The sequence below is a fragment of the Scyliorhinus torazame genome, chromosome 24, assembly GCF_047496885.1.
Source record: "Scyliorhinus torazame isolate Kashiwa2021f chromosome 24, sScyTor2.1, whole genome shotgun sequence".
Taxonomy (NCBI): Eukaryota; Metazoa; Chordata; class Chondrichthyes; order Carcharhiniformes; family Scyliorhinidae; genus Scyliorhinus; species Scyliorhinus torazame.
In genome coordinates this window covers 49,694,793-49,704,272 of record NC_092730.1, presented here as the reverse complement: position 1 = coordinate 49,704,272, position 9,480 = coordinate 49,694,793, and the positions used below count along the sequence as shown (strand labels likewise).

Here is a 9,480-nt window from a genome sequence, read left to right as displayed (position 1 = left end):
GCGTTGACGCAAAAACTAAGATCCGTGCACAAATCGACTTAAAGTCTGTCTTCATCTTTATTACATTTCAAACAAGACATGCTTTCCCTACTTTTGAACCCCAGCCAGAGTCCTGTATCTGATTGCCATCCTTGTCCAAACCGCTGGTGGTAAAGGAGCTTCTCATTGCTGCATTGATTAGTTTCCTCTAATCAGCAAGGTCCGATATACCGCTCTATCTGTTCCTCAGACGAAGGTTTTGAAAGTCTAAGATCTGAGGGCGTGAAGTATCTAATTGGAGAGTTGCATTCTGGCGACTGCAATCTCTCTCCACAGCTGCTTCCGGTGCTGCTCTCACAGACAAGTAGCCGAAGAACCCCTCCACTGTCCAATCAGGTAAACGTTCATCTCGTCGAGGCGGCAGAAGAGTGTTCTGGGAGAAGTCAACTTAGTCACCTCGACTGTACTGTGGCTAGCTGAAGAACAGGTGTCAAAGAGTGGATAAGACTGAAAGCAAAACTTTGGTACCAATAAAGAAAAAGGCAGATGTGCTGCTGACAAATAGCAACTTGTTTCCGTTTGGTGTGATTGAGAGTACGAATAGCAGAGGATGGTTTCAATCCATCGACCTCTGGGTTATGGGCCCAGCACGCTTCCGCTGCGCCACTCTGCTCGGCGCTCTTTTTTTTTGTGGTCGGACTTGAGGCAAAGTTTGAGGAAGTCTGTAACAGCGTGATCAATGATCCCAGAGAGATGAAACTGCTGCCCCGAACTTCATTTTATAAAGGTGATTCCAGCCACTCCCCACTTTCCCATCAGAACAACGTCACAGAAGAAATCACATCACCTTCCACAGAACAACCATTCCGCACGAAAGTTAATTATCTGAACTGTGCTGACCAGTATCAGTGTGCTCAAACGTCTGTTCTTGTTGAAAGAAAAAAATGAGGAAGTGAATAATTGTGTGGTTACCGCAGGGCAGTAATGTTGTAGCTCCTGGTTTAAGGAGCAGAGTGCGCAGCGGAAGCGTGCAGGGCTATTAGCCCTTGGTCGAGGAATCGAGGGTATTCTCTGCTATTTGCATTCTCCCTCACAACAAAAGTAAACATAACACGCGTTCCTGTTTGCTTTGCAGAAAATAACTATCAGAAACTTTCTTGCAGTCTCATCCCGACATTAGTCCCAAGAATGAAAGAGACAGCATGACACATTACAACGTTGTAAAGCTCACACATAGGGAACCACAGAGAAAATGCTTTAAAGTCTCAGCAGATCTGACAGCATCTGGAGGGAGATAAATGAGCTGACGTTTCGTGTCCAGGTGACCCTTAGTCAAAGCTGCTCGGGAAACGTTATCCAGTCGTACCCCACAGAGGGGCAATATAGATATATAACGGTATCCAGTAATAACTCACAGGGGGCCAATAAGGAAATAAAGCTTTATCGAGCAATGAATCACAATAGAAACCGAGTCCCCAACTTCCCCTCTTGGACGAATGTGAACAATCCAACCTGCCAGACTATTTACAAGAGAAGACGAATTTTACCCTTCTCTTGGGATCAATATGAATTCCTCAACCAGACTCACCGAAGCAGATTGTCGAGTCTTGAGCTGGGCTTTTGCCGGTGAGGTCTTGCTGTGCGTATTTAAGCGGGAATCTCATGTACTGAGACCAACGCTTTTCCATTGAAAGGGAGGTATTAGATCTTCCTGAGGTTGAAAATCGTGCTGGAGAAATTTAACCTCGTGGAGTAAAAGGCAGTATCACGAGCGGGATTCGAACCCACGCCTCCAGAAGAGACTGCGACCTGAACGCCTTAGACCGCTCGGCCATCCTGATGCGTTGACGCAAACACTAAGATCCGTGCACAAATCGACTTAAAGTCTGTCTTCATCTTTATTACATTTCAAACAAGACATGCTTTCCCTACTTTTGAACCCCAGCCAGAGTCCTGTATCTGAGTGCCATCCTTGTCCAAACCGCTGGTGGTTAAGGAGCTTCTCATTGCTGCATTGATCAGTTTCCTCTAATCAGCAAGGTCCGATATACCGCTCTCTCTGTTCCTCAGACGAAGGTTTTGAAAGTCTAAGATCTGAGGGCGTGAAGTATCTAATTGGAGAGTTGCATTCTGGCGACTGCAATCTCTCTCCACAGCTGCTTCCGGTGCTGCTCTCACAGACAAGTAGCCGAAGAACCCCTCCACTGTCCAATCAGGTAAACGTTCATCTAGTAGAGGCGGCAGAAGAGTGTTCTGGGAGAAGTCAACTTAGTCACCTCGACTGTACTGTGGCTAGCTGAAGAACAGGTGTCAAAGAGTGGATAAGACTGAAAGCAAAACTTTGGTACCAATAAAGAAAAAGGCAGATGTGCTGCTGACAAATAGCAACTTGTTTCCGTTTGGTGTGATTGAGAGCACGAATAGCAGAGGATGGTTTCAATCCATCGACCTCTGGGTTATGGGCCCAGCACGCTTCCGCTGCGCCACTCTGCTCGGCGCTCTTTTTTTTTGTGGTCGGACTTGAGGCAAAGTTTGAGGAAGTCTGTAACAGCGTGATCAATGTTCCCAGAGAGATGAAACTGCTGCCCCGAACTTCATTTTATAAAGGTGATTCCAGCCACTCCCCACTTTCCCATCAGAACAACGTCACAGAAGAAATCACATCACCTTCCACAGAACAACCATTCCGCACGAAAGTTAATTATCTGAACTGTGCTGACCAGTATCAGTGTGCTCAAACGTCTGTTCTTGTTGAAAGAAAAAAATGAGGAAGTGAATAATTGTGTGGTTACCGCAGGGCAGTAATGTTGTAGCTCCTGGTTTAAGGAGCAGAGTGCGCAGCGGAAGCGTGCAGGGCTATTAGCCCTTGGTCGAGGAATCGAGGGTATTCTCTGCTATTTGCATTCTCCCTCACAACAAAAGTAAACATAACACGCGTTCCTGTTTGCTTTGCAGAAAATAACTATCAGAAACTTTCTTGCAGTCTCATCCCGACATTAGTCCCAAGAATGAAAGAGACAGCATGACACATTACAACGTTGTAAAGCTCACACATAGGGAACCACAGAGAAAATGCTTTAAAGTCTCAGCAGATCTGACAGCATCTGGAGGGAGATAAATGAGCTGACGTTTCGTGTCCAGGTGACCCTTAGTCAAAGCTGCTCGGGAAACGTTATCCAGTCGTACCCCACAGAGGGGCAATATAGATATATAACGGTATCCAGTAATAACTCACAGGGGGCCAATAAGGAAATAAAGCTTTATCGAGCAATGAATCACAATAGAAACCGAGTCCCCAACTTCCCCTCTTGGACGAATGTGAACAATCCAACCTGCCAGACTATTTACAAGAGAAGACGAATTTTACCCTTCTCTTGGGATCAATATGAATTCCTCAACCAGACTCACCGAAGCAGATTGTCGAGTCTTGAGCTGGGCTTTTGCCGGTGAGGTCTTGCTGTGCGTATTTAAGCGGGAATCTCATGTACTGAGACCAACGCTTTTCCATTGAAAGGGAGGTATTAGATCTTCCTGAGGTTGAAAATCGTGCTGGAGAAATTTAACCTCGTGGAGTAAAAGGCAGTATCACGAGTGGGATTCGAACCCACGCCTCCAGAAGAGACTGCGACCTGAACGCCTTAGACCGCTCGGCCATCCTGATGCGTTGACGCAAAAACTAAGATCCGTGCACAAATCGACTTAAAGTCTGTCTTCATCTTTATTACATTTCAAACAAGACATGCTTTCCCTACTTTTGAACCCCAGCCAGAGTCCTGTATCTGAGTGCCATCCTTGTCCAAACCGCTGGTGGTTAAGGAGCTTCTCATTGCTGCATTGATCAGTTTCCTCTAATCAGCAAGGTCCGATATACCGCTCTCTCTGTTCCTCAGACGAAGGTTTTGAAAGTCTAAGATCTGAGGGCGTGAAGTATCTAATTGGAGAGTTGCATTCTGGCGACTGCAATCTCTCTCCACAGCTGCTTCCGGTGCTGCTCTCACAGACAAGTAGCCGAAGAACCCCTCCACTGTCCAATCAGGTAAACGTTCATCTAGTAGAGGCGGCAGAAGAGTGTTCTGGGAGAAGTCAACTTAGTCACCTCGACTGTACTGTGGCTAGCTGAAGAACAGGTGTCAAAGAGTGGATAAGACTGAAAGCAAAACTTTGGTACCAATAAAGAAAAAGGCAGATGTGCTGCTGACAAATAGCAACTTGTTTCCGTTTGGTGTGATTGAGAGTACGAATAGCAGAGGATGGTTTCAATCCATCGACCTCTGGGTTATGGGCCCAGCACGCTTCCGCTGCGCCACTCTGCTCGGTGCTCTGTATTTTTGTGGTCGGACTTGAGGCAAAGTTTGAGGAAGTCTGTAACAGCGTGATCAATGTTCCCAGAGAGATGAAACTGCTGCCCCGAACTTCATTTTATAAAGGTGATTCCAGTCACTCCCCACTTTCCCATCAGAACAACGTCACAGAAGAAATTACATCACCTTCCACAGAACAACCATTCCGCACGAAAGTCAATTATCTGAACTGTGCTGACCAGTATCAGTGTGCTCAAACGTCTGTTCTTGTTGAAAGAAAAAAATGAGGAAGTGAATAATTGTGTGGTTACCGCAGGGCAGTAATGTTGTAGCTCCTGGTTTAAGGAGCAGAGTGCGCAGCGGAAGCGTGCAGGGCTATTAGCCCTTGGTCGAGGAATCGAGGGTATTCTCTGCTATTTGCATTCTCCCTCACAACAAAAGTAAACATAACACGCGTTCCTGTTTGCTTTGCAGAAAATAGCTACAGAAACTTTCTTGCAGTCTCATCCCGACATTAGTCCCAAGAATGAAAGAGACAGCATGACACATTACAACATTGTAAAGCTCACACATAGGGAACCACAGAGAAAATGCTTTAAAGTCTCAGCAGATCTGACAGCATCTGGAGGGAGAGAAATGAGCTGACGTTTCGTGTCCAGGTGACCCTTAGTCAAAGCTGCTCGGGAAACGTTATCCAGTCGTACCCCACAGAGGGGCAATATAGATATATAACGGTATCCAGTAATAACTCACAGGGGGCCAATAAGGAAATAAAGCTTTATCGAGCAATGAATCACAATAGAAACCGAGTCCCCAACTTCCCCTCTTGGACGGATGTGAACAATCCAACCTGCCAGACTATTTACAAGAGAAGACGAATTTTACCCTTCTCTTGGGATCAATATGAATTCCTCAACCAGACTCACCGAAGCAGATTGTCGAGTCATGAGCTGGGCTTTTGCCGGTGAGGTCTTGCTGTGCGTATTTAAGCGGGAATCTCATGTACTGAGACCAACGCTTTTCCATTGAAAGGGAGGTATTGGATCTTCCTGAGGTTGAAAATCGTGCTGGAGAAATTTAACCTCGTGGAGTAAAAGGCAATATCAGGAGTGGGATTCGAACCCACGCCTCCAGACGTGACTGCGACCTGAACGCAGCGCCTTAGACCGCTCGGCCATCCTGATGCGTTGACGCAACAATAAAGATCCGTGCACAAATCGACTTAAAGTCTGTCTTCATCTTTATTACATTTCAAACAAGACATGCTTTCCCTACTTTTGAACCCCAGCCAGAGTCCTGTATCTGAGTGCCATCCTTGTCCAAACCGCTGGTTGTTAAGGAGCTTCTCATTGCTGCATTGATCAGTTTCCTCTAATCAGCAAGGTCCGATATACCGCTCTACCTGTTCCTCAGACGAAGGTTTTGAAAGTCTAAGATCTGAGGGCGTGAAGTATCTAATTGGAGAGTTGCATTCTGGCGACTGCAATCTCTCTCCACAGCTGCTTCCGGTGCTGCTCTCACAGACAAGTAGCCGAAGAACCCCTCCAGTGTCCAATCAGGTGAACGTTCATCCAGTTGAGGCGGCAGAAGAGTGTTCTGGGAGAAGTCAACGCAATCACCTCGACTGTACTGTGGCTAGCTGAAGAACAGGTGTCAAAGAGTGGATAAGACTGAAAGCAAAACTTTGGTACCAATAAAGAAAAAGGCAGATGTGCTGCTGACAAATAGCAACTTTTTTACGTTTGGTGTGATTGAGAGTACGAATAGCTGAGGATGGTTTCGATCCCTCGACCTCTGGGTTATGGGCCCAGCACGCTCCCGCTGCGCCACTCTGCTCGGGGCTCTTTTTTTTTTTTGTGGTCGGACTTGAGGCAAAGTTTGAGGAAGTCTGTAACAGCGTGATCAATGTTCCCAGAGAGATGAAACTGCTGCCCCGTACTTCATTTTATAAAGGTGATTCCAGTCACTCCCCACTTTCCCATCAGAACAACGTCACAGAAGAAATCACATCACCTTCCACAGAACAACCATTCTGCACGAAAGTTAATTATCTGAACTGTGCTGACCAGTATCAGTGTGCTCAAACGTCTGTTCTTGTTGAAAGAAAAAAATGAGGAAGTGAATAATTGTGTGGTTACCGCAGGGCAGTAATGTTGTAGCTCCTGGTTTAAGGAGCAGAGTGCGCAGCGGAAGCGTGCAGGGCTATTAGCCCTTGGTCGAGGAATCGAGGGTATTCTCTGCTATTTGCATTCTCCCTCACAACAAAAGTAAACATAACACGCGTTCCTGTTTGCTTTGCAGAAAATAGCTATCAGAAACTTTCTTGCAGTCTCATCCCGACATTAGTCCCAAGAATGAAAGAGACAGCATGACACATTACAACATTGTAAAGCTCACACATAGGGAACCACAGAGAAAATGCTTTAAAGTCTCAGCAGATCTGACAGCATCTGGAGGGAGAGAAATGAGCTGACGTTTCGTGTCCAGGTGACCCTTAGTCAAAGCTGCTCGGGAAACGTTATCCAGTCGTACCCCACAGAGGGGCAATATAGATATATAACGGTATCCAGTAATAACTCACAGGGGGCCAACAAGGAAATAAAGCTTTATCGAGCAATGAATCACAATAGAAACCGAGTCCCCAACTTCCCCTCTTGGACGGATGTGAACAATCCAACCTGCCAGACTATTTACAAGAGAAGACGAATTTTACCCTTCTCTTGGGATCAATATGAATTCCTCAACCAGACTCACCGAAGCAGATTGTCGAGTCATGAGCTGGGCTTTTGCCGGTGAGGTCTTGCTGTGCGTATTTAAGCGGGAATCTCATGTACTGAGACCAAAGCTTTTCCATTGAAAGGGAGGTATTCGATCTTCCTGAGGTTGAAAATCGTGCTGGAGAAATTTAACCTCGTGGAGTAAAAGGCTATATCAGGAGTGGGATTCGAACCCACGCCTCCAGAAGAGACTACGACCTGAACGCAGCGCCTTAAATCGCTCGGCCATCCTGATGCGTTAACGCAAAAACTAAGATCCGTGCACAAATCGACTTAAAGTCTGTCTTCATCTTTATTACATTTCAAACAAGACATGCTTTCCCTACTTTTGAACCCCAGCCAGAGTCCTGTATCTGAGTGCCATCCTTGTCCAAACCGCTGGTGGTTAAGGAGCTTCTCATTGCTGCATTGATCAGTTTCCTCTAATCAGCAAGGTCCGATATACCGCTCTATCTGTTCCTCAGACGAAGGTTTTGAAAGTCTAAGATCTGAGGGCGTGAAGTATCTAATTGGAGAGTTGCATTCTGGCGACTGCAATCTCTCTCCACAGCTGCTTCCGGTGCTGCTCTCACAGACAAGTAGCCGAAGAACCCCTCCACTGTCCAATCAGGTAAACGTTCATCCAGTAGAGGCGGCAGAAGAGTGTTCTGGGAGAAGTCAACTTAGTCACCTCGACTGTACTGTGGCTAGCTGAAGAACAGGTGTCAAAGAGTGGATCGGACTGAAAGCAAAACTTTGGTACCAATAAAGAAAAAGGCAGATGTGCTGCTGACAAATAGCAACTTGTTTCCGTTTGGTGTGATTGAGAGTACGAATAGCAGAGGATGGTTTCGATCCATCGACCTCTGGGTTATGGGCCCAGCACGCTTCCGCTGCGCCACTCTGCTCGGTGCTCTTTTATTTTGTGGTCGGACTTGAGGCAAAGTTTGAGGAAGTCTGTAACAGCGTGATCAATGTTCCCAGATAGAATAAAAAGAACAAAGAACAAAGAAATGTACAGCACAGGAACAGGCCCTTCGGCCCTCCAAGCCCGTGCCGACCATACTGCCCGACTAAACTACAATCTTCTACACTTCCTGGGTCCGTATCCTTCTATTCCCATCCTATTCATATATTTGTCAAGATGCCCCTTAAATGTCCGTATCGTCCCTGCCTCCACTACCTCCTCCGGTAGTGAGTTCCAGGCACCCACTACCCTCTGCGTAAAAAACTTGCCTCGTACATCTACTCTAAACTTTGCCCCTCTCACCTTAAACCTATGCCCCCTAGTAATTGACCACTCTACCCTGGGGAAAAGCCTCTGACTATCCACTCTGTCTATGCCCCTCATAATTTTGTATACCTCTATCAGGTCGCCCCTCAATCTCCTTCGTTCCAGTGAGAACAAACCGAGTTTATTCAATCGCTCGCTAGATGGAACTGCTGCCCCGAACTTCATTTTATAAAGGTGATTCCAGTCACTCCCCACTTTCCCATCAGAACAACGTCACAGAAGAAATCACATCACCTTCCACAGAACAACCATTCCGCACGAAAGTCAATTATCTGAACTGTGCTGACCAGTATCAGTGTGCTCAAACGTCTGTTCTTGTTGAAAGAAAAAAATGAGGAAGTGAATAATTGTGTGGTTACCGCAGGGCAGTAATGTTGTAGCTCCTGGTTTAAGGAGAAGAGTACGCAGCGGAAGCGTGCAGGGCTCTTAGCCCGAGGTCGAGGAATCGAGGGTATTCTCTGCTATTTGCATTCTCCCTCACAACAAAAGTAAACATAACACGCGTTCCTGTTTGCTTTGCAGAAAATAGCTATCAGAAACTTTCTTGCAGTCTCATCCCGATATTAGTCCCAAGAATGAAAGAGACAGCATGACACATTACAACATTGTAAAGCTCACACATAGGGAACCACAGAGAAAATGCTTTAAAGTCTCAGCAGATCTGACAGCATCTGGAGGGAGAGAAATGAGCTGACGTTTCGTGTCCAGGTGTCCCTTAGTCAAAGCTGCTCGGGAAACGTTATCCAGTCGTACCCCACAGAGGGGCAATATAGATATATAACGGTATCCAGTAATAACTCACAGGGGGCCAATAAGGAAATAAAGCTTTATCGAGCAATGAATCACAATAGAAACCGAGTCCCCAACTTCCCCTCTTGGACGGATGTGAACAATCCAACCTGCCAGACTATTTACAAGAGAAGACGAATTTTACCCTTCTCTTGGGATCAATATGAATTCCTCAACCAGACTCACCGAAGCAGATTGTCGAGTCATGAGCTGGGCTTTTGACGGAGGGGTCTTGCTGTGCGTATTTAAGCGGGAATCTCGTGTACTGAGGCCAACGCTTTTCCATTGAAAGGGAGGTCTTGGATCTTCCTGAGGTTGAAAATCTTGCTGGAGAAATCTAACCTCGTGGAGTAAAAGACAA

General features: G+C 46.2%; 3 non-coding genes across 3 annotated transcripts; all 3 read right to left on the bottom strand.

Annotated features, from left to right (window-relative positions):
* Positions 1-5,381: 5,381 nt before the first annotated feature.
* trnal-cag (transfer RNA leucine (anticodon CAG)) lies at positions 5,382-5,464 on the bottom strand. The gene has a single exon. It is a non-coding gene; the product is annotated as a tRNA-Leu (tRNA).
* A 1,745-nt stretch (positions 5,465-7,209) lies between these two features.
* trnal-cag (transfer RNA leucine (anticodon CAG)) lies at positions 7,210-7,292 on the bottom strand. The gene has a single exon. It is a non-coding gene; the product is annotated as a tRNA-Leu (tRNA).
* Positions 7,293-7,872: 580 nt separating this feature from the next.
* On the bottom strand, positions 7,873-7,944 carry trnam-cau (transfer RNA methionine (anticodon CAU)). Its single transcript has one exon. It is a non-coding gene; the product is annotated as a tRNA-Met (tRNA).
* Positions 7,945-9,480: the final 1,536 nt, after the last annotated feature.